The 26,235-nt window shown below is 37.1% G+C and overlaps 1 long non-coding RNA gene, 1 other non-coding gene and 1 pseudogene across 2 annotated transcripts; 1 reads left to right on the top strand and 2 right to left on the bottom strand.

The window, feature by feature from the left end:
• Positions 1-4,495: 4,495 nt before the first annotated feature.
• On the bottom strand, positions 4,496-8,672 carry LOC125475827. Its single transcript, XR_007257231.1, has 4 exons — positions 8,226-8,672; positions 7,919-8,129; positions 7,743-7,823; positions 4,496-4,680 (listed from the first exon to the last, which is right to left on the bottom strand). It is a non-coding gene; the product is annotated as an uncharacterized LOC125475827 (long non-coding RNA).
• LOC125475852 lies at positions 5,084-5,188 on the bottom strand. Its single transcript, XR_007257240.1, has one exon. It is a non-coding gene; the product is annotated as a small nucleolar RNA R71 (small nucleolar RNA).
• A 12,710-nt stretch (positions 8,673-21,382) lies between the features above and the next one.
• LOC125475781 lies at positions 21,383-25,994 on the top strand (annotated as a pseudogene).
• Positions 25,995-26,235: the final 241 nt, after the last annotated feature.

Raw genomic sequence — 26,235 nt, 5'->3', positions numbered from 1 at the left:
CCCTATTAGTAGTCACATTAACAACTAGGAGGAGAGAGAATTACTTCGAAGGGAAGATGCTTGAACCAATGGGAAAACCTGTTCTATATAAGGTAGCAGAAAGGCAGAAGGCAAGGATATTCAACTCACAAAAAAAAAAAAAAAAAAACTTCAAAGCTCTGTAGCCTACATTTACCAAATTGCTTTGGTATTTCGACACATTTGCACTTGCATTTAGGTTTAAAAGCTCTGCTATATTGCTTGTAGTATCAATTTCCTGTATTAAAACTTCATTTGGAAGCACTTCAATTACCAGCAATAACTTACCCGACAGTAAAACAACTTGCTTGAATAGGTTTAAAATTTGCCTAATTGATTGTATTTCTCATTTCCTTTCAAGTTATCTCTTTGTTGGTGAATATTTGATAAGTGTTTAACTTTATTTCCTTTGTGTCTTTTCATTTTTATATAAGTTGTCATACATTATGTTATTATACTTATATGAGAATTGCAAACTGAGCTGAAGCAAAATCTAATCGGTTTGTGGTTATCACTTGGCATACACAAAAAAATTATTTGAAGTCCTTTGCATAACATAGCATAGAAAAAACTTAACATATATTTTAACCCTTTTATGGTACAATCTCTTGATTAGAAGCTCAGTTTACTTGTGACGCAAGTTTACAATCTAACAATAATATTAATCAAAATTTATGTTGGTCTTAGCCAACAGTGACATGCCTAACAATAAATTAGAAAAAAACAAAAACATTCAAAAACTATTGTAAAGAGGTGTTGATCCTTATAACATAATCCTTCCTTCCATACCTACACACCACTGCGCCAAGAAGGCCCATTTTCTATTTAAGTACAAAGTAAAACTTAAATACCTATACTTTCCTACTACTTTGCTAATCATAAGGAACTCCAAACTTGGTAAGTCAAATTTGTTTAGAGAGGGAAATATAATTTAAAGTTCTGCCCATTTTGGGTGTTATATCGGTACTGGAACTCCTTATTCATATGGTTCACCATTCATTTTGAGTCAATGCGAGCCACTATATACTTGGCCCTAAGTTCCAAAGCGAGATGCGTACTTGCTAACAGAGTCTCGTATTTTTCCTCGTTGTTCGACACTTTGAATTTGAAACGTAGAGCATATTCAAATTCCATGCGGTCAGAGGTAATGATGAGCAATCCGGTTCCGTTTCTGTTGGATAGCCCATTCATAAATAGGCTCCACTGCCCGAATGTTGCTTTCGGGTAGTGGTCTCCAGTCTATCATAATGGCCTTGCCTACGTGTGACGGAGTGAACTCAACTGTAAAGTCTACCATTTCCTACTCATTCTGAGCATGCCTTGCTTTAAATTGTATGACAAAACCTCCTAGCTGGATCTCTTCTTTAATCACTCGTCTTGAGACCTTCGATTGTTCAATACTTGTCAGAGTGGGTAGCTGGTATGTGCTTCGAAGTTTGCCCGGAGCTTTGAAGCAGACACAATGAGAGCGAGCAAAAGCTTCTCTACCTTTGGATAACAACCTCTGCTCCTATCAGTGCTTGACTTACGCAGTATACTAGTTGTTGCACTTGCTCTTCCTCTCTTATGAGCACTGAACTCATGGCTGATGGTGACACAGACAAATATATGTACAGGGGTTTACCTTGTTATGGTTTGGACATGAGACGATCGGCCTATATGAGCCTTCAGATTATCAAAAGCTTGAAGACATTCAGATATCCGCTTTATAATCCGTACAACTCCTCTGAGTGCTTTAAGGAAAGGTAAGATGCAGTCAGTCGATCGTTAGACAAAATGGTTAAGAGCATCAACTCGACCGGTAAGCAAAGTATCTCCTTCTTCGTGCGTGAAGGTGTCAGGTTTATGAGCGCCATGATTTTTCTGGGTTATCCTCAATCCCTCTCTAACTTACCATGAACCCCAAAATTTCACCCGAGCTGACCGCAAAGGCATACTTGGTGGGGTTCATCTTCATTTAGTAAGCATTCAGAATCTTTAATAATTTGGCCAACTCGGCCAAGTGTTGGTTCTCTTTCTGCTCTTAACGAGCATGGTCATCAACATATACTTGTGGAATCTTGCCAATGTGGTTGGCAAACATTTGATTTACCAACCGTTGGTATGTAGCCCATGTATTCTTGAGCACAAAGGGCAGCAAGTCCCAACAATAGAACCCTCTATCGGTAATGAATGTCGCGTCATTTTGGTCGGCCGGGTGCATACATATCTAGTTGTACCTTGATTATGCATCGAGAAGGCTCAAAAGCTCTCGGTCGGCTGTTGCATCTATCGGGCGGTTGATACGAGGTAAAGGGAAGCTCTCATTGGGGCCTGCTCCATTCAGGTTGGTATAATCTGTGCACATGAGCCATTTGATAAGATGCTCAGCCGCCTCAATCTTCTTTACCACGATCACATTGGCTACCAGCCTTGGGTAATCCACTTTCCTAATGAATCCTATGTCTAGCAACTTGTCACTTCCACCTTCATGGCTTCATGGCGCTCGGTATCATCTCTCATGTCGTACTGGTTTACAGTACGAGTCAAGGCTAAGGCGGTGGGATATAACTCTCGAATTAATGCCAGTTATGTTTGCGTAGGACCATGCAGAGACATTTGTATGCACTCTTAGAAAGCAGACCATTTCTGCTCCTACTTCTAGTGCCAACTTAGTGCCGATACGTACAACTCGGGTTAGCAGTTTCTCCGAGAATACTAGGGTTTCCGATTCTTCCATCGGCTCCCAGTGTGCTCGACATTCTTCATCTCTAGGGTCTGGAGTGGGTACTCCATCTTTAACTCTAAGGCAACAACAAAGTGCTCGGTTGTAATCGCAGTCTTGACTTTTGCAACTGATGCATAGTGATGAGTATATTCCATTTTATATTTTACCCTATTCTTAGTATATTTTGGTTAATAATTTGGAAGAATTTTGATATTTTGAATTGTATTTCTAATATAGGACATTCAACTTCCTCTGAAGCAAAACAAGGTCAAATGGATGAATTTTGGAGTAATTCCAGTTGGACGACATTCATGAGTCACTTGGCTTGATCGTATTAAAATATCAGATTTTTCTACCAAGCGATGATTTTCTGGCAATAAAATAAAGGAGCCATGCGCAGTGTTGGAATAGTGACGTTTTGGGCTTGAATAACGTTTTTGAAGCCCAAGATGACCTCGGATGAGTTTGTGGCCTTCTGCAGATGTGTTCAGAACGTCCTAATCTTCAAAACAAGCTATTATGGGCCGGATTTGGAGGATTTTGAGGCTAAAACGTGGCTGGACAAGTACTTGGCAGATTCTCCTAGTTTAATTAGGATTTTATTTTCTATTTCATTTTATTATTATTTAGTTTCTTAGTGGGAATAAAATACTTGGTTGTTAGGGTTTGTGCGCTGGCTTTAGGGGGGATTAAAAAGGCTTTGGCTGGTTCTAGATAGGAGGAGGCTTTATTTTATGCTACTTTGGAGGCAAAGAACTTGGCTAGGGTTCTTAGAGATTTTCTACTTTAAGGTGTTTTCATTCCTTTTATTCCAATAATATTTTCTATGATTTTCATTATGAATATGCGTAACTAATTTCTTTGCTATGGCGAAGCCTTGAGCCTTAGCATGAATATGTAATTTTTATTTAATTGCTTATGATTGATTGCATGTGCACTTTGAATTACTAATCACCGTGATTAAAACTATCTAATTGTCTTAATGCCTGATCACCATAAGGATCTTCAGAAAAGTAATTTGATGTAATTTTGATCGGAAGGTTCCCTGAAATTGAAGCTGGCGTCTTGTGGTTAATAATTATAATTTCACTTAAGATGAACACCACGTCTTAAGGGTTGCATTGTTTTTCAAAGGGTTTTCATAAAACATAATGAGTCTCTCATCTTCAAATTTGATCCGAACGTCCGGATGAGTTACATGTTAGATATACGTTCTATGTTGGAGGTTCCAAGTAGAATATAAATTAGGAAAACCTAACCTTCAAAGTGGCATGTGTAGATCATAAGTAATTGGTAAAAATACATAGAATTGCTAGGTGATGCTGGAACCCTAGCGCTTTCTTAATTTGATTTTTCCAAAACAATTTTCTTTTCCCTTCATCTTTAATATTGCATATTAGTTTATGTTTATTAATTCAATTTGTTTTAATTTAAGTAGGTTATAAAATCAATCATCTCAACTTTCTGCTTTACAATAATTAATTGGAAGTTGATTTGTTTCGTATTATTTAATAATCCCTGTGGAGAACGACCTTGCAAAAGCCGTTTATACTACAACAACCTTGTCATTCTTGTTAGTAATATAGGAGTTTTTAACCCGTTTGCGTGTGTGATAAAAACTTCTATCAAGAAATTGGCGCCGCTGCCAGGGATTATTTAAAATAATTCATTCTAATCAGATTTTTAGTTAGTTATTGCTATATATATACATAAAAAAATAAAAATAAAAATAAAAAAATTAATTTTCATTTTTATTTTATTTTTACTGATTACAGTAGTACAACAGTGCCGATTACAACAATTTGTGCATGATCAGCACCCGTTCAGCAGTGCAGAAATTGTTTCATTTTGATCCAAAACCTGAGTAGATTATAAGGAGGAGACACAGGGAGAAAAATTTATAGTGGGTTCCTTCTTTGCAAGGGACTTTTCTGCAATCTTTATTTTCTGAGGATCTGCACAGTAAGGAAACAATGGCATTTGTTATTCCAAAGGTTGGTCAACCTTTAGGGGATTCATTAACAGCTCATGCCACTAACATACCAAGTTGCATTACTTATCCTGAAGTGGAGGAAGGGTCTACATTCGAAATAAAGCAGCACATGTTGAATATTCTACCTACATTTCATGGGTTCTCAACCGACGATCCTAACATGCACATTGCAAAATTTTTAATGGATGTAAGAATATTTTGGTGAGAGGATTTTCAGCCGAATCTATTAAGCTCCGTTTATTTCCATAAACTCTGAAAGATCAAGCAAGGAGATGGCTCCTCACACTTCCATCTGGAAGTATTAACACTTGGAACCAACTCAGTGAAAATTCTTAAGCAAGTATTATCCAGCTTCAAAGACTCTTGACATGAGAACTCAAATTCTATCTTTTGCCCAAAAACCAAATGAAGAGTTTCATGAGGCGTGGGAACGGTTAAAAGAGATGATTAGAAAATGTCCACATTCTGGTATTAACAGTACTGATCAAATACATATATTTTTCAGAGGGTTAAATATGACAACAAAAACTCTTGTTAACGCTTCATGCGGAGGTTCGTACAAGGATAAAAATGCACAAGAAGCTTGTTTGTTATTTGAAAAAATGGCAATAGATACACAGCAATGGGCAATTGAGCAGCCACAATCTAGGTCAGTTTTTGAGATGTCTAATGGTTCTCCATATGTGTCGGCACAAATTGAAAAAATGGAGAAAAAGCTTGAAAGATTTGATGCAAAATTTGACATGTTATTACAAAGAATTCCAGGTTCACAGGTTGCAGTACAGCTACCCTTACAAGCTGCCTGCAACATTTGCAACATAACAACACATGATGTTTTGAGCTGTCCACATAAAGCTGCTTATCCGTAGTTTGCAGCGAAACAAGTTAATGCATTTAATAATTTTCAATGTCCAAGAAATGACCCGTATTCAAATTTTTACAACCCGGGTTGGAGATATTATCCTAATTTAAAGTGGGATAGAGATCAGCATGCAAAGCCATAAATTCAACAACAGGTACCAACAATCTGCTACACCTCAGGCTGCTTGGGAGATTACAATTGAAAAATTAGCAAATACTACTAGTCAAGAAATCCAAAATCTACATGCATCAATGAAAAATATGGAAAAACAAATTAAGCAGATTGCATTGCAAGTTTCAGAAAGAGCATCGAGTACTTTTCCTAGTCAAACAGTACCTAATCCAAGAGGACGAGAAGAATGCAACGCTATACAGACTTAACGGTCTCGCAAAAGTTATGACAACAGACATGAAAACTGTGCTGAAAATTCGCAGGCGTGCACAACCACAAATAGATTCGGGAAATTTTGCAAAATCTAATATTTTTGCAGATTCTGCAATTTCTGCAAATTCTGGGCAGCCACAAGATAGATTCAAAAATACTGCAGAAGCTACCACAAAAATTGTAGAACGCGTTTATGTGCCTCCAATGCCTTATCCTGAAAGGTTGAAGCCTAGAGCTAAAGACCAACAGCTGATAGATTTTATGAAGACTTTGGCTAAAGTTTAGATTAATCTACCATTAATTGATGCAATCAAGAACATTCCATCTTATGCCAAGTTTTTGAAGGATGTTTGTACAAAGAAAAAGAAGCTCGTGGATTTTGAAAAAGTGATTCTAACGGAACAGTGCAGTGCAGTCTTATTGCATAAATTGCCTCCAAAGAAGAAAGATCCAGGGAGTTTTACTATCTCTTGAACCATTAGACATTGTGATTTTAGTAGCGCTTTAATTGACTTAGGTGCTAGTGTAAAGTTAGTGCCTTATTCTATTTTTAAACATTTAGGTGAAAAAGAGTTGAAGCCAACCTCCAGCATTATTCAATTGGCTGACCGTTCAATTACCTATCCTAAAGGAGTCATTGAAGATGTTATTGTTAAGGTTGACAATCTATATTTACCAGCTGATTTTATGGTGTTGGACATGGATGAGGATTTGACAACTCCCATCATTTTGGGCTATCCATTCTTGGCAATAGCTCGGACTCTTATTGATGTTGAAGCGAGAACTCTAACATTCCAGGTTAAAGATCAAACGGTTGTTTTTAGATTGTTTGACGGTACCACACATCCAGGTGACAAGCAAGAATGCATGCGTGTTGACGCATTAGATGGTTTGCCTCATGCCAAATTTGTGACTAGATCATCAACTGACAATCTGCCCATAAAGACTCAAAATGTGATTCGTGAGTGTGATGGTAAAGCACAGCATCACAAAGTTTAGTTGCTTGAAGTGCAAAAATCAAAAACAGATCTGAGCAACCAGATGAACCAAAAACACCAAAATGTCAAGGGCAAGAATAAAAAGTTGCAAGGTAATCCAAGTTATGAAAAAATACAGCCTGGTAAAAAAGTATGGTTGTTAAGTTCAGATTTCAAGTCAATTCCAGAGAGACAAAAGTCTCGATGGAAGGGCCCTTATATGGTTAAGCAGGTTTTTCATAACGGTAACGTGGACATTGAAAAAGAGGGCAGGGGTTGTGTGCTCAAGGTCAAGAAGTCTTTACTGAAGCCATTCCTAAGGAAGTTTAGTGCACGCGAGTCACTGACTCTAAAGGAACTAGTGATTTGACCACCAAGCTTCGGCAACGTCTAGCAATGGATGTTAACTAAAGCGCTTATTGGGAGGCAACACAATTTTCTATCCCTACTCTTTTTAGTTTCTTCGAAATTCAGTCACGCATTTTATGGTTGTTAATTTCGTTACTATTTGTTTCACTTACTATGCAATTGAAAAAAAAAAAAATAGAAACAGAAAACATCAAAAAAATAAAATAAAATAAAAATAAAAATGCAAACTACACAAATATTTTGTTTTTAATTTATCTTTTTCTAGCAGTATCTATGTGAATCTGATACACAAGTCTATGAATATGCAGGTTGCTTTCAAAACATTCCAGGAACAAGCAAAAGACTGAAACCAGCAGCACTTTACTATCAACCACAACAATTACTTAAAGCATAAATCAATGAAGGAAATATGGAGCAAGTTCAGGATTATACCTATGCAAATGTGAATCTGGGATTCTCTCTTGGCTTCCCAGTAGCTCCAATTGATTTTGTGCCTTGCTGGGTTATCCGAAGCTACAACCACAAACTTTGAAATGAGATATAAACTCAGCAGATCACTATTATAGCATTCAAGTTTGGGGGTAGTCAAGACTGTATAGATTGCATACTCGGGTCCACATTCAAGGTGCATATCTTTTTCTATGTCGGTGAAAAAGACGAGTTGTACACCTTCAGATTCCTGGATCATTGTGATCTGTGAGTTTTGAGGTTCATGGATCTATGATGTCCAAATGTTCTTCCCACTTCCCTTTTCTGGATCTGCGAGCCTAAGGTGTCATTCGTACAGTTCTCTTCATTTTCCTTGCGGATCGAGGGTACCTTTTCACAGAAAACACACATGCATGAATATTTGAGTAGGTTTTCAAGATTTGTTGGTCACACATAAGCTATAGTAGGTGATTAAAGGATCTTTACCTTTGCATGTACGGATCGAACTCCAATCTCTGATTTCTGAGCGTAACTTTGTTCAAGGAATGACGGTAATGAAGATCTGAGCTTGAATCCATGATGGTTTGAGGCATGGGAAACGAAAGGTTTGGTTGAGAAAAGCGGCTAAGGGTGAAGAGGGGTGAGGAAATGAGAGAAAAATGTGAGGGAGGGAGAGCTATTTTTCATTCTAGAGAGAAATGGTTTCAAAGAGAAATGGAACATAATGGAGCTTTTCAGTTGGAATCCTAAGGAACTCATCACCCGAATGCAAGACACGTGTACAAATCTGGAGCCTTTCATGTCTGTCCGAGAAGGCTGTTTTGAAATGGGGAAATAAAGAGCCCTTCGGCTCTGGTTTTGATGAAAATAAAAGAACCGTTGCCTTTGGGCTCGAGGCAAATGAGCAGGTAGGGGTGGAAAAAATTCCCGAAAATCCCGAACCAAACCGAAAAAATCCCGATCCCAAACCAAAAATTTCCCAAACCAAAATTCCCGAAATTTTCGGGATGCTATCCCGAACCGATCCCAAAATTTCGGTATGGGATTCGGGATTGGCTTCTCGATATTTCGGGAATCCCATACCGAACCGAAAATATATAATATTAATTATTATATATATATATAAATATATTTATACATATATATATATTATTCTTTTATAATTGATGCTAGTAGTTTCTAATTCATGCTCTACAACCTGGAATGCCCTACACCTTGCATATTTTTCCTGTTTTGTTTGATATTCATGTGGATTTTGTTATTGCTGCTGCCATGGCTGCTGATTTTAGATGGCTTGATTCTTTTGTCTCTCAACAGATTGCAAAAAGGGTTTAATTAATTTGAATTTTGACTATGATAAAAACAATCAGGCATGCTAGTGTTCAAGTAAATGGTAGTGTAAATGAAATGAAATTCCTAGTTCAAGAATGTGTTATTGAATTATATATTTGAAGAACAATTCATAATTTCATATTTCAATTTGGGATTCCCAATTTGTCCCAAAATCCCAAAATTTGGATTCCCGAAAATTTGGTTTGGGATTGGTCTTCAAATTCCCGTCCCGAAAAATTTCGATTAGGGATTCGAGATACTAGTTTCGGTATGGTATCCCATACCAAACCACCCCTATGAGCAGGGCATCCAATGTTTATTTCAGAACGGCTACGGTTATTGGTGTTCGTGCGTGGCATGCGTGTGAGCTCCTTATCTACGGCAAGTGGGCTGTTTTACGCGGCCTACATGTTTTCTCACGGCCTAGTGTTAAAAGTTTTATCTCTTGCACATCATCAAGTCCTATCCTTCTTTCTTTTTAATTTCTTTTCTTTTATTTCGATTTTATCTTTTGTCTTTATATCATTTCTTTCTTTCTTGTTTTCCGTTTTTTTTTCATTCATTGTTTAGCTAGTTTTTAGTTTTGTTCCGAATTTATTTTAATGTGTTCTTTTATTTTCCACACCTTGAGGACAAAGTGTTAAATAAGATTGGGGGTGGGAAATAACATTTTAGGTTTTTAATTTTTGTGTCAAGTTAAAATTTTCATTCTTTTTAAGTTAATATCCATATAATATTTTAAATGTTAGAACAAATGGACATGATGAAGGTTAATCCCACATTAGAGTCTTTTCTATTTATTGTTGCTTAGACACTAATTCATGAATTATACTTTGACAATTTGCACATTCACATCAACACGGTTTGTGGGGAGTGAGATTGAAACACTTACGTTTAGTCTAAGTTTCATTTTTAATTTTTGTTCTAAGTAAAGTAAAGTTAGTTTGTGTTATAAAGTAATAATTGTCTCACCCAAGACTTTGCCTAGTAAACGAGCCAGTCCTGCCTAATCAGCAGTGATTCTCACGTCAAAAAAAAGAGTTTTGGCATGGGGCAAGGTGGTTAGTTGGTCTTGTAGCCTTTTCAGCTCGGGTTAATAAGTCCTTAGGGGTGTTCTACACCTAGTACCCTAAAGCCCTAGTGGTTTGGGAGTCATTGACCTAAAGCTCGCTACATGGGTTGGATCGAAAGCTTAAGTGAACCAACATTGCACGACCACTATTGTTACTAAAAAAAAATATTATATATGAAAAAGAAAAAAAAAAGAAAAAGAAAATCGAAAAGAAGAAAGAAAAAAAAATAGTTATATTTAAAGTTAGCATGTGTGAAATAAAGAAGGACGCGAGGTAAAGGTTTAGTCGAGTCTCCTTAGCTATGTTGATTTACTTTACACCAAATGAAGTTTGTGAATTCTTTTCTAATTGATTCTAAATGGTTTAGACTTTGTGGTGGGATTGGTTGGAACTTTTGAAAAGATGTTCTAATTTTTAACGTGTTCTATGGATTGCAACTTTGAAGGTGGAAATTTTTGTCAATTAGTTTTAGTTAAGTTTCTAGTTTGTTAATGTTTATTGTTGTTTTCTAGTTTTGTTTTGCTTGAGGACAAGTAAAAAGCTGAGTTTGGGGGTATTTTGATGAGTATATTTTATATTATATATCTTACCCTATTCTTAGTATATTTTGGTTAATAATTTGGAAGAATTTTGATACTTTGAATTGTATTTCTAATATAGGACATTCGACTTCCTCTGAAGCAAAACATGACCAAAGGGATGAATTTTGGAGTAATTCCAATTGGAGGACATTTGTGAGTCACTTAGCTTGATCCTATCAAAATATCAGATTTTTTTACCAAGCGATGATTTTCTGGCAATAAAATAAAGGAGCCATGCACAGTGCTGGAATAGTGACGTTTTGGGCTTGAATGATGTTTTTGGAGCTTAAGATGACCTCAGATGAGTTCGTGGCCTTCTGGAGATATGTTCAGAACGTCATAATCTTCAAAACAAACTATTATGGGCCGGATTTGGAGGGTTCTGAGACTAAAACGTGGCTGGACAAGTACTTGGCAGATTCTCCTAGTTTAATTAGGACTTTATTTTCTATTTCATTTTATTATTATTTAGTTTCTTAGTGGGAATAAAATACTTGGTTGTTAGGGTTTGTGTGCTGGCTTTAGGGGGATTAAAAAGCCTTTGGCTGGTTCTAGATAGGGGAGGCTTTATTTATGCTACTTTGGAGACAAAGAACTTGGCTAGGGTTCTTGGAGATTTTCTACTTTAAGGTGTTTTCATTCCTTTTATTCCAATAATATTTTCTATGATTTTCATTATGAATATGCGTACTAATTCCTTTGCTAGGGCGAAGCCTTGAGTCTGAATATGTAATTTTTATTTAATTGCTTATGATTGATTGCATGTGCACTTTGAATTACTAATCACCGTGACTAAAACTATCTAATTGTCTTAATGCCTGATCACCATTAGGATCTTTAGAAAAATAATTTGATGCAATTTTGGTCGGAATGTTCCCTGAAATTGAGGCTGGCGTCTTGTGGTTAATAATTGTAATTTCACTTAAGATGAACACCACGTCTTAAGGGTTGCATGGTTTTTCAAAGGGTTTTCATAAAGCATAATGAGTCTCTCATGTTCAAATTTGATCCGAACGTCTGTAAACGTTCTATGTTGGAGGTTCCAAGTAGAATATAAATTAGGAAAACTAACCTTCAAAGTGGCATGTGCAGATCATAAGTAATTGGTAACAATACATAGAATTGCTAGGTGATGGTGGAACCCTAGTGCTTTCTTAATTTGATTTTTCCAAAATAGTTTTCTTTTCCTTTCATCTTTAATATTGCAGATTAGTTTATTTTTATTAATTCAATTCGTTTTAATTTAAGTAGGTTATAAAATCAATCATCTCAACTTTCTGCTTTACAATAATTAATTGAAAGTTGATTTGTTTTGAATTATTTAATAATCCCTGTGGAGAACGACCTTGCGAGAATCGTTTATACTACAACAACCTTGTCATTCTTGCAAGTAATATAGGAGTTTTTAACCCGTTTGCGTGTGTGATAAAAACTTCTATCACATAGCATACCTTGCTAATGTATGGTCGCCTTTAATAATGCCTACACCATTCGGGGTGGGAAATTTCATGGCGAGCATCTGGTGATTAACGGTGATGTAGATCAGTCAAAAAGGTTGTCCCAGTATCACACTATAGGATGAAAGGCAATCTACAACCATGAAGTTGGTTGTGAGGTTGGCCTTTTTAGGGTAACTGTGAGATCATGATTTTCTAGGGCCGGAGTAAGGTTGATCTGAGTACTACTACCTTAGAAGTTCAGTCATGGACTCACCATCTGTAGGCGGAGCTATATCAAATGAAGTAGGATGCCACTGATGAGTCCATATTATACTATATATTTTTCCCTAATCTTAGTATTAATGTATTGGTTATTTTGTGAGATTTTGATACTTTGAATTTTATTTCCAATGTGGGATATTCAAATTCCTCTTGAGCGAAAAGTGATCAAACGTATGAATTTTGGAGTGATTCTAATTGGAGGATGTTTATGAGTCTTTCAAGATGATTGTGTAAAAGGTTCATATTTTTCTACCAAGTCGTTTGATCGTGGCGAAGAAAAGAAGGCCCAGCGTGCAGCTTTCCCAAATTGACGTTTATGGACGTTTTGGGCATTTTGGTGATTTTGAGGAAGATTCCTTCTGAGGATTTGTTAAGGACAAATAAAGCTTTAAATTTTGGGAAAAAATTGGAGTTGATTTGATCTATCAGAAAGTCAGATTTGATGAGAAGTCCGAATTTCAATTTAAATAGGAAACCTTTTATTTCCTAGTTATCTTACTCTATTATGTTTCCTAGTTTTTAGAAGACATTTTCTAGGAAGGATTGTATTTTCTAATAAATAAGGCTATTTAGCCAGTAGAGAATGCACACACTAATTTGGACAAGTACCTACAAGGTGTTCTCTATCCATGTTCTTAATAATATTTTATTTTATGGTTGTTCGTAACTAATTTCTATTTGATTGAACAATGCCTTGAGTCTTAGCATGAATATGTAGTTTTGATTTAATCGCTTAAGATATTATGCATGCATACTTTGAATTGTTAATCATTATGTTTAAATTGTCTCTATATCTTAATGCTTAGCTACCACTAGGATGTTTAGATAAGTAATCAGATGCAATTCAGTCGGAATGCCACAAGAGGATTGAGCATTGCTTCTTGTGATTGATAGTTGTAATTTTACTTAAAGCGAATGCCACATCTTAAGGATTGTATGGTTTTTCAAAGGGTTTTCACAAAGTGTAATGAGTCATGCTTGTTTATATTTGATCTGAATACCACATACGAATTGCAAGTTTGATATACGTTCTAGCTCGAATGCCACAAGTAGAATATACATTAGAAAAACCTAACCTTTAAAGTTGCATGGGTAATTTAGAAGTAATTAACCCTAGTGCTTTTCCAAAATTATTTCTCAAAACCTTTTCTTTTTTATTTGATTTATCTTAATTGGTTACTATTTGTTTTTCCTAGATTACTTTTATTAAATTCGTTTTATTATATTTGAATTCAAAATCAACCCTTTCCGATCTTTGTTTTCAAATAATTAACTAAGATTTTGGTTTTGCATAAATTGTTTTGAATAATCCATGTGAAAGCGACCTTACTTAAGCCGTTTATACTGCAACTACCTTGTTCTTTTGCAAGTATTTTTAAGTATTTTTATCCCTACTTTTGCAGGTGGTAAAAATCCTATCAGCCACCATGGCTCTACTCCGAGGCACTCCAAGCGACTCCGCTGGGTGACCATGCTTGTTCTGCAAGATACACGATTTGATTCGGATATGGACTCAATCAAATCCTATAAGTCTTGGAGTCCCTATGATCTAGGGATAGGCATGCGCCCCAAGTAATCACACTCATAAGAGGATGCAATACCTACGTACTAGATATCCTCTTGGATTCTCCCACCTTAGAACAAGGATTTTATCCTAAAAAGGTCTATCTCCCAAAATATAAATACATCCACCTAGGGTTCATATATGGTAACATAATTTATACACTAGAAGTCTTTTGCCCATTGCTTCAGTCCAAAATCATCCATCAGAGAGCCTTTGGCCGGATAACCCCACAAGGTTTGCTTACAATTATTTACTATTTTGTAGGTTGTTCCAGACTATATAAATTTGTGCTTAACAACCATTTACAGAGGTTTTTCTAGACTACACGGATTTATGCTTAATTGCCGCTCACGAGGTGTGCAAATTTGGTTCTAACAAATGGTGCTTTCATTGAGAGATAACCTATATTCTTCTTAACCATACCATTCTCCAACAAACATTTCAACCAAAGAAAACTCAATCAACGCCCGCATCAACATGTTTGGCGAAGAAGGCCTACCTTCTAATGCATTAGTTATCCCTGGGGCAAAAAGTTCATTGCCTCCGATTACTATAGCAACGCCTAGAGCCAGCAACAATCCCTAAGGGACGAAGGCCACCCTTAAGGAATGAGGAGATCCAATAAGAGGACCTTACTAATCTATGGATCAGATTTGGGAAACTTTAACCAAAATGTGCACTTCTATCGAAAATCTGGAGAATAACCAAACCAACACTCATGCTGAAAGCCATTTCAACTTCGTAGACATGGAAAAACGATGAAAAACCTAGAGAACTTGAGCGGGACAACTCCTCATACCCAAATCCCTGTCTTTGGATTTGGAAGCATAAACACCATAATCCCAGAAGGCAACCCTATAACATCTCTAATCATTCAGGCATCAGCAAAAGTCATAGGCTCCAAGAGAAATCCCTCTAACAATAAACGGATCCTAGACGCAGATACAAGGGAAGGAACCTAGAATCCAGAAAAAACCTCCTCAAATCACCTTGAGAGTACCGAGAGCAAAACCCAACCATTTAAGGTTCAATGAACCCGAGGTTCCTGGGAACTAAGAACAACAATATTCTCTAAATGAAGATAACCATGCAAATCTCATCCAGCTTCGCACACCGAGCATGCCAATGGTCTAAATTAGGACACCCTTTTCCAGAATGATCAAAAGAGTTTCCCCGCTAAAAAAATTCTCTTCACCAAGGTTCAAGTCATTTTGTGGTGAATCTGACCCCAACTACCATATCATGTATTATAGAAACGCCATGGTGTTGTACAACAACAACGATGCCTAGAAAAAGCACTTTAAGTGCTTAATTTTCATACACTCCATGTGAATTTTGGATGAAATCATTAGAAATCAACTACCAATGTATCCTAGTCTTGTTTATGAGGATGATTTTCTTTTTTTAGAATTGGAGGTGTTTGTCATTTATCACCAAAATAAGATGAAACAATGGCATGCCTAGATGAGCATGAAGAGATGATTGTGGATGCAAATTTTTGCCTCTTCAATCTTGACGAAAATGCACCTGCAAAACAATCAATACATTTGATCAAAGACCTAAGCTTCACGCTTCCAAGAGGGCAGAGGTAAGGTCAACGAATCTCCGATGCCTAAGTTAGTTTCTCTGAGAGAGTAAAGTGTTTAAGGATTTTTAGGGTTGAAAAAGCCCCCAAAATTTGGTAGAATGTGGGGTATTTATAGGGCTAGGGCCGGCCATATAAGGTTTAATCGAGAAATATTCTCTAAATATTCCCAAGATATTTAATAGGAGATAATATCTTGAGATAATAGGGTAATAATCCTTAATTGAATTAAATTAGGATTGCTTACTTAATTGGAGTCAATCTTCAATTAAGAATGTATTAAAGATAGGATTTGGATAATTAATCCTTATCTTTAATTCCTTGCCAAGGGCAAGTGAGCTGTGGGCAGTTGTGTTCAGTTGCTGAATCTTTTAGGGATGTGAGCTGCATGTGGGTGCATCTGAAAAGCCTGCCCATTTATTGAGGGCAATCTTGTCTTTCTCGAATAAAAGTCCACATGTCGTCTCTAGAATTTTTGGGATTATTTTAGGCTCCACAAATGCCCTTACACTTACTGTGCTACTCACATGGAAATGGCAATAGGTGTAGAAATCTGAAGCTGCTTGGGTTACCTAATTTGAACTTGATATTCTTCCTTGATTTGGAGATAGACTTCTTCTAGGAAAAGGAAAAAATTGCCCCCAATACCTATTTAATTCTTCCTTAAGCAGGGGATTAAATAAATTTGGAGAACAATCATTAAACCAACAAGAAAGAAAAGCCAGAGGATATTTTCTCTTCCCTCTCCCCTAGCATTCTTCTTTTCTTGCCCTTGCGAAGAGTCGTTTCTCGTTGTTCTTCTTCTTTTCCGTACCGCACCAAGGTAAGAAAATTTTGAAATGTTTCTTTTTCTTGAATTTTTGGGAGCCTTGGGGCTTGAAAAAATGGCTTGGTGGGTGCCAAGGATGCATAAATGGCATAGCAGGGAGGCCACAGGCTGCAGGTGGTGCAACAAGGGTGTTGGCTGGCGTGGAAACTGGCTTGGGCTGGCTCTCTATGGCTGCTGTGCTAGTGCCTGGGCAGTGGAAGAGAATGAGAGGGACCAGCGTGGGTTGGCCTTCCTGTGCTCGGGACATAGGCTGTGAGGCCTGGGTTTTCTGTGCCTTAGGTGTGGAGGAAAGGAGAGGAAGGAGGCTTGGGCCTCCCTTCCTGTTGGGCTGCATCCATGTTACTTTTCTTGGGCATATAAATATATGCATACATTTTTTTATTTTTATTTTTTTTTTCTTTTCGAAGTGCCTTCTAAATATTTATTTTTTCTTCGTGCTTTTTGCAGAGACTCTGAGATGTCTTCCTCCAACCGTAAAAGTGACGAATATCCTTCACCTTTGTATCGTCAAGGTAGTTTTTCCGGCAAGGTGGGTTACTTCAAGGCTGCGCATGTCAAGATTAATTCTGACGAGTTGTTTCGGGATTTTCTTGAGGTGTACAAATATGCGATTCCATCTGGGGTTCACATCAAACGGATGAAGGATGATAGCAGCCATGAACCATGTGGAGAGGGTGCCTCTGCCAGGAAGAAAGCTATCAAATTCCATCCATATTACTTTGTGTTGGGATTTACTTTTCCCATGCTGCATCTTTTCTAGGAGGTGATTTACTCCATGAAATGCGCACCTGCTCAGTGCTCCCCAAATGCAGTTCGTGCGATGATGGGATTCTTAAACTTGAGCAAGTTCTTTGAGCTTAGCTTGACCATAAATGAGTTTTGGTACTTCCTTGAGATCAGCCACAAGGAGGGCGTGGGGCAGCTGAGATCTCGCCATAAGCTGTTTGATGCGTCTAGCAAAGGTGATCATGAGTGGGCGATAGATACCTTAGAGGTGAGTGGAGAGTGGGAGTCTGACTCTTCTCTTGAACTGTGTGTCCCAACTACCTTTATTAGTGGTAAGTGAACTGCTTCATTCTTGTCCTGCTTGAATTTTCGTTGAGCTGCTCCATCACTTTAATTTATTGATCGTATTTCTTACTTTGTGTAGATTCGGAGTTTGGCTCAACTTCAAGGACTTCGGCTAATATGAAGAAAATGCACGTTGCCTTGGGCATTTCGGTTGAGTACCGTGAGTGGCGCTAGCTGCTCAACCCTCTTCGTAGGGAAAATGGTGGCTTGCTCCTGAGGAAAAGATAAAGCGGATAAAGGACGAGGCATTGACTCGCCCGATCGCTGCTGTAGAGCTTACTGCCAATGGTGGTAGAAAGAATAGGTTTTCCTCACCTGATTGTGAGCCTTCGGTTAAGAAGAAGCTAAGGACTTCTTCTGCTGTTCGTGGGAGCTCATTTGCTGCCAAGAAGCTTGTCATTGATCTAACTTCCCCTAAGGGGTGAAGATGACCGCTGAGCCCAAGCCTGTGAAACCTGCTGCTCTGAAGGTGACCGCATCCATTCCTAAGAGACTTGCCCAGCGGAAGAGTTCAAAAGTGCCTCTGGTGTCCGGGTTTGTATCGAAACGTCCGTAGAGAGCTAAGTCTGGCTCTGCTTCTGGGAAGCTTGCCGATATGAAGAGCAAGAAAATGGATTTTGCTGCTAAGGTGGCATTTGGCCCTGCTCCTCCTTCTATCCTGACTTGCTCGTCTACTAAGAAGGGGAAATCTGCTTGCACAGGCAGTTGCTACAATGCATAAGACTTTGATCCTGGCAGCTGAGTTTATGCACGTTGATTAGGATGCTGTCAGGTGTGTTAAGGAGGCCGAAGTGGCTTTGGTGGCTCAGCTTCACTCGGCTGCTGAAAAGATTGAGAAGCTCGAATCTAAACCCGTCATTTTGAAGGGGTCTGATGTCTTTACCCCCACTTCTTTGTAGTTGGAGATCGCTTGTGAAGAGGCCGCCCATTTGAATGCTAGGCTTAGTGCGACTCAAGCGATGTTGGAAGCTGTAGAGAAGGAAATGTGTTTCTCCGATGGTCAAGGACCTTGAGCGTGTCAATTCGGAGCTATGATCTGCTTGTTTTGCCAAGGACGAGGAGCTTATCTTCATGCATGTTGAAGTGTCTCGTCTCAAAAAGATTGCCAGTAAGCTTGAGTTCAAGGAAGTGGATCTACAAGGTGCGCTGTCTGCTAGCATAAACCTGAAAAAGGAGCTGGATGAGCTGTAGGGTGCTTATATTGAGCTTGTTGAGAAGAATGCGCAGTTGAAGAATGAGAAAGTTGGTTATGAAGTGGCACTTGCTTCTTGTCAAGCCGATTTCTACAGGCCGTCGGATTATGAGTTTTCCAAGAAGGACTTCAAGACTTTCTCCATTTCTCCAGTTGATCTGCTTGATTTCTCGTTTGAGCATGCCTTTGGTGGAGCAGCTGAAGGTCAAGCAAGAATGGTTGAGGATGAGCTGATGGAAGCTTTAGCTACTGGGAATGGTACGGTTGCCGAAGGCGTGGCAATCGAGGAACCAATGGTTGCATAGGCTGCCAAGGAGTAGTCTTTTTATATGAATTTATTTGAATTTAGATTTTAATTAAAACTAGTTATAAAGAGTGAAGTTTGGAAATTAATTATTTAAAATCTGTAGACCGTTCGAGGTAACAATTTATATTTTTGAATAGAACTCGATCTCACAAATGCGTAGGCATAAACCATTCGCGAAACAGAGTTATAACAAAAGAGTTATCAACGTTTAAAGTTAGGGATATTTTTGTAATTTTGACTTGGACTATAAGGCTATAGAAAATCTGGAGCAATGGGAGTGCCACGTGGGTAGCTGAGATGAAAAGGGAATGAGAGAAAGGAGAGAAGGGGGAAATGGGTCTGCCCAATCAGAAGAGGAAGAAATGAGGGAAAGGAGAGAAGGGAGAAGGAAGGAACCGGGTTCCCTTCGACCCGAGTAACCCGAACCTGAGGCATCCATGATTTTCGATGCAATCCATGGTGTTTTCCGGCACCACTCACCACCGGGAAAACATTTCCCATCAACCCCTCTACCATTTCCACCCCAAAAATGAGAAGATTTGGCCTTGAATTGGTGAAATCCGCACCAATGGGTATGGTGGTACCTTGTCAAAGAACCACCAATTCTGAAACCATTTCTTTCAATTTCCACCACCAAAACCATCCTCTTGAGCCTAGGAACAAAGCCCAAACAAATTTTGGGGGCGTTGGAGTTGTTACGCCGTCGAATCGAGGACACCCAAATTCTAGGTTTCCAGCGGAATTGAGTGAAATTGGGGCTTTTCCAGGCTGAGTTGGACTTCGGCCCAGGTATGAAAGTTGTTCCTCTCATTGAGATCTACTTTCCAGTATAATTTGGTTTTTTTTTTTTTTTCAAATAGTTAAATTTTCCGGCGAGTCGGGGTGGCCGATTGCCATGTCTGGCGGCGCGTGGCCAGTGAGCAAATGTCGTCTTTTTACGCTAACTTTGATGTTCTAAGTCCATATTTAATATACATTTGGTGTGATTCACTTGTTTGAACCTAGTTAGTGATTGTGAGTCACTTAAATATTTTTCGGAAATGAGTTAGGAAATGGAATGGTGAACTACGAAATGCTTGATCCCGTTCAAGGGTACATAAGCAGTCTAACAAGGTTAGATGCAACCTTAAATTAACCGAGATTAATCTTTCGTTGAAATTTGTGTAAGAAGAGTAATTGGGTGATTAATTTACAAAATTTACCTTATCTTCTTGGCAAATGAGTTGGGTTATAGATTTTGTGAGCAACTCATAATTGGAAAATCAAGAATTAACCTTTTGTTGAGAATTGATGCAATAGAAGAAATATGGAGATTTAATTGGTGATCTAAACATATGCTTTGGTACTTAAAATATGACTATAGTGTTATGAGGAATTAAGGAATTTAAGTAAAAAATCGTGATTAATAGTAGCTAAATAAAATAAAGTTTAGTTTGGGCCTATCACCAATATTATTTCTCGAAATAAATATTTCGGGACGGGACATTACAATATTCATACTCATAACTGTTTATAAACAGTTAACTATACCCATAACTGTGTATTCATTTAACCATAACCGTTTACCCATTTAACCATAACCATTTACCCGTTTTTGAACCCGTTTATCCTTTTTTAACCCATTTATCCCTTTTTTCACCCGTCTACATGTTTTTTTTTAACAACTTGAAAATTACAAAGGAAAAATTTGTCATGATTTTTGTTTTCTGACAATAAAACACCGTTATAGGTACATTTTAGCATGTATTTCCCTATTTTAATCATACAAGTCCTCATACAATTCCAATAATTGAAATAATAGTTTACGAACGATATTTTTCTACTACACCCAAGCAAGTCTTTAATTATAATCCATATGATTACAAAGTAAAGCTTCTAAAAACAAAAAGTAGTTATTATCTTGAATACTAGATGATTCAAAGCTCCAAAATATTCCGAAACTAAACACTTTCGAACACTAATGTTTTAGCACGTTCAATCACAAAGTCTCATCGACTCATTGTCACCAAAAGAGGCCTCCAAAAGAAATGTATAAATTGAATTAGTATCCCATTTAGGAACACTGACACCAATTAACATGCATCCAACATAGGTAAGTGATCACAGAAGATTTACATTGTACACTCAATATATATATATATATATATATATATATATATATTAAATTGGTAAATGGATACCCGTTATAACTGCAGGTAATACCCATAATTATCATCATTGGACTTATCATCATTCTGTGAATTCTTCGGAATTATCATCATTCTGCATGGCATGCCCTTAAACAGTGGGGGATGCATTGAGGGGCAGGAGGGTCAGCTGACCCGCCGAACTTCAGTGAACGTCTATGGATATCTTAGATGCTGACCTTCCGAACTTCGATGAATGTTCATGGATACCTTGGGTGCTGCCCTTTTGAAGATTAGAGTTGGCTTCATACATACCCTCCAACTGACTTCAGGCCTACCAAGACTCGGTGAATGTCCATGGATACCTTGGGTGTTGCCCCTTGCATACGTTAACAGGTGTGCAATATGTCTTTCCAAATAACTTCAGGCCTATCAAGACTCGATGAAATGGCAATATGCATGCTATTTTTAGTAAAAAAAATTTGCACGCTGCGTTCACTATTCTTACTGAACCCCCTAATATTATTTCCTAGATCCAACACTGCCCTTAAATATTGAATTCTTCGGAATTGTGCCTTAATTAGTCAATCATATTCATAAACGACAAGACCAACACCATTGGACCAAATTTTTAGATTCTTCCAAGAGTGAACGACAACTTTTTATGTGCAACATGCACCAAGCTTGATTGGTGCAGATTCTGAAATGATGCCAAACATGTGTTTGTTAGACGAATTTTGATTATCCTATGATTTCTAGATGACGTCACGTGTATGACGCATGGAGTCGTATGTAAAATAGCTACGTACTATTTAACTAAATTTACAGAAGACTAAGTTTAAGTTATTTGTCTACTATCATATTATATTCATGATGAACTAAAACTACTTACAAAAAGAGCCGGAACATCATCATCTTGTGTTACTATTTTATGTATAATATGTATGACGAGTTATTGACGACATGATTTATATGTTTTACTTCTAAAATAAAATGATATAAACAAAATAAACATATGATAATTTGACTCTACTAATAATATCACGCGATTGGGTTCCAAGTATACAAAAAATTACTCTATACCTAATAACAAGTAAGCTGCATGAGGAAAGTATTTTGCTATAAATATGCAACTCTTATAGCAGAATAGGCACCGGGATTAAGAGTGTAGAGAAGCATTATTTGAGTACACAAACTAAACTGGAGGTAGAGCAAGTGCTTGACATGAATGGAGGAATTGGGAAAACAAACTATGCAACCAACTCTCTACTTCAAGTTAGACAGCATCCTGTTTTTTCTTGTCTCTGTGTAAACTTTACTATTTGATCATATTCGATTTTAATGAGCTTTTTTAATATGACAGGAACGAATTGTTCTCATAAAATTAAGAACATTTTAATATATTCAGCTGTCTAAATTTATTTCAAAGAGCTGTGATTTCGATGGTGAAGCCCATAGTTAAGGCAAAAATAGAGCAGCTTTGCAGCACACTCTTCTCTGACTGTTTAAAAATAGCAGACTTGGGATGCTCTTCCGGACCCAACACCCTTTTGGCGGTATCAGATTCATCTCCTTCACTCCAAGCCTTCTTGAATGATCTTCTCGGGAACGATTTCAACACTGTGTGTAGGAGTTTGAGACCCCTCTTATCCCACATCGGGCAACAATATTTTTTCACTACCCTTAGTATAGGCTTATTCCTTCTTCTTAGTAATTAGAACTTGGACCATTTGGAAATGGATTGAAGGCTTGTGTCTTATGGTTGTGTGGATTAGGCTTGAATATAATATAGCCTAAATACAATTAATATTAATTTATTAATTAAAAACGTTTTGATTAAAAGACACAGCTATTAGAAAGATTGTGTACTTTCAAATACAATGAACAGGTATCTGAAAGGGTGTGAAACAGCCTATATATTTGCAATCACAGTATCCAAGTGAGATCATCATTTCTTCCTCTTTTTCTTCCGTAATGAAATTTCCAGAGAGTAAGCACACAAAGCAAATTCGCTAGAATTCTAGAATGTAGTGCGGGTTGTAGAATTAGGTAGCTGAATCTTGGTCGAGCAGACGTTGTAGAACCACAAGCACAAGAGTGGGACGAAAATACTGTTCGAAGGACAGAGCTTTTACGCTAGCCTCTACCTTCTATTATCAAGTTAGTATCATTGATATTCTTATATTAGTTTCTATATTTATTGTATAATTTCATTTTGCACATCAAGTATTTTTGGTTAATAAAATATTAGAATTTCAAGTTCTGTTTATTTCTGCTATTTTTTGTTTATTTCTGAATTGTTCTCCAACACTGTGTTCAAGTCATTGCTAGGGTTCTACAAGAAACTTGAGGAAGAACAGAAGTTGGGGCCATGTTTCATTACTGCAATGCCTGGTTCTTTCTATGGCAGGCTTTTTTCCAAACAATTCTCTCCGCTTCGTTCACTCTAATTATGCCCTTATGTGGATATCTGAGGTGTGAATTGTTTTTTTAACCCCTAATACACTTACTAATATTTTTCGTGGTGGTTTAATTAATCATGGTATTTAGTATGATAAAACGTACTGTGTAGGCTCCAGAAGGTTTGATGACCAAGGAAGGAGAGGGACTAAACAAGAAGAACATATGTAATAGCAAAAACAAGCCCATATGCTGTGTATAAGCTGTATTTTGAGCAATTCAAAAAGGACTTCACAGTGTTTTTGAGATTACGAGCAGAAGAGCTGGTCCTCTGAGGAAGTATGGCCCTCACAACAATGGGTAGCATAAAGAGCCATGGACTCAAACTCAATGATATGGTTTTAGAGGTAATGTGTTGCCGAGATTATCAAACCTAAATGTCTACGTACCAGGTAGGAACAAAACAAAAGCAACTTAATATGAATCACATTAGTTTATGGCCACTATCCCAAGCTTAATAATTAGTACTTACAATATAAATTTGTTTAAAAAAATACAACATTTATTATTAGATATTTATTTAAGTACATCTCTAATCAAGATAGAACCAATGGAAAAACAAATAATCAAAATTGCCAATGCGATTACAAACTGAGGGCCCTCACAACAATGGGTAGCATTAAGAGCCATGGACTCAAAATCAATGATATGGTTTTGGAGGTAATGTGTAGCCGAGATTATCAAACCTAAATGTCTACGTACCAGGTAGGAACAAAATAAAAGCAACTTAATATGAACCACATTAGTTTATGGCCACTATCGCAAGCTTAATAATTAGTACTTACAATATAAATTTGTTCAAAAAATGTACAACATTTATTATTAGATATTTATTTAAGTACATCTCTAATCGAGATGGAACCAATGGAAAAACAAATAATCAAAATTGCCAATGCGATTACAAACTGAGGGCCCTCACAACAATGGGTAGCATTAAGAGCCATGGACTCAAACTCAATGATATGGTTTTGGAGGTAATGTGTGGCCGAGATTATCAAACCTAAATATCTACGTACCAGGTAGGAACAAAATAAAAGCAACTTAATATGAACCACATTAGTTTATGGCCACTATCGCAAGCTTAATAATTAGTACTTACAATATAAATTTGTTCAAAAAATGTACAACATTTATTATTAGATATTTATTTAAGTACATCTCTAATCGAGATGGAACCAGTGGAAAAACAAATAATCAAAATTGCCAATGCGATTACAAACTGAGGGCCCTCACAACAATGGGTAGCATTAAGAGCCATGGACTCAAACTCAATGATATGGTTTTGGAGGTAATGTGTGGCCGACATTATCAAACCTAAATATCTACGTACCAGGTAGGAACAAAATAAAAGCAACTTAATATGAACCACATTAGTTTATGGCCACTATAGCAAGCTTAATAATTAGTACTTACAATATAAATTTGTTCAAAAAAAGTACAACATTTATTATTAGATATTTATTTAAGTACATCTCTAATCGAGATGGAACCAATGGAAAAACAAATAATCAAAATTGCCAATGCGATTACAAACTGAGGGCCCTCACAACAATGGATAGCATTAAGAGCCATGGACTCAAACTCAATGATATGGTTTTGGAGGTAATGTGTGGCCGAGATTATCAAACCTAAATGTCTACGTACCAGGTAGGAACAAAATAAAAGCAACTTAATATGAACCACATTAGTTTATGACCACTATCGCAAGCTTAATAATTAGTACTTACAATATAAATTTGTTCAAAAAACAGTACAACATTTATTATTAGATATTTATTTAAGTACATCTCTAATCGAGATGGAACCAATGGAAAAACAAATAATCAAAATTGCCAATGCGATTACAAACTGAGGGCTATATTCTAACTGATTCGTTATTCTACAAAGTTACAAAACACATCCTATATATAAAGAAAACTAAAAAAACAGACTAAAGCGAACCCTAATCTTAATGACAAGGAACCTTAATTTCCCAACAAAGTCTTAAAATGTACGTGTTTCCTTCAATAATTACTTTACTAATTATTTAGTTTATTTAGTTTGATGAATTTCAGGGTTTGATTGAGAAGGAAAATTTGGAGATATTCAATCTGCCATATTATCCACCAACAACAAAGGAAGTTGAAGATGTAAACGAGGATGAAGGATCTTTTACGTTGCAAAGCGTTGAAGTTTTCAAAAATGATTGGGACTCTTATATGAAGCACGCTTACAGTGACGTTGGTAAAAAGGCACGCGCTGCCGTACTTGCCACTGATATAAGAGCCGTGGGACGGCCTGTTTTGGCAACACAATTTGGAGAAGCTGCAATGGACGATTTGTTTTGCCGGTCCGAAGAAGATGTCCTAGATCACATGGAAATGGAGAATTGCCAGTACATTAACCTGGTTATCTCTTTGACAAAGAAGCGTTGAATAGATAAATATGCAAGAAATGACAACGAAATTTAGGTTACATTGTTCTTTTTATCATTCTGCATTTCATGTTTTGTACTTCATTATAAGAAATAAATTTGCTTACTGTTAACTACTGTAGAAGATCAGCAACCTGTCAGTAAAATGAGGAAGATGAACTGAAGAGAAAGAGAGCTTCGGTCTTTGTATGTATCTTGAAAAAAAAGAATAATAATAATAATTACAAGGAGTGTTGAGTATT

Source organism: the organism of the source record quoted next, unplaced genomic scaffold (assembly GCF_019419815.1).
Source record: "Pyrus x bretschneideri cultivar Hongxiangsu unplaced genomic scaffold, Pyrus_bretschneideri_v1 Contig16, whole genome shotgun sequence".
NCBI lineage: Eukaryota > Viridiplantae > Streptophyta > Magnoliopsida > Rosales > Rosaceae > Pyrus > Pyrus x bretschneideri.
Note: the sequence above shows the minus strand (reverse complement) of the source record. Positions and strands in the feature narration are given on the sequence as shown.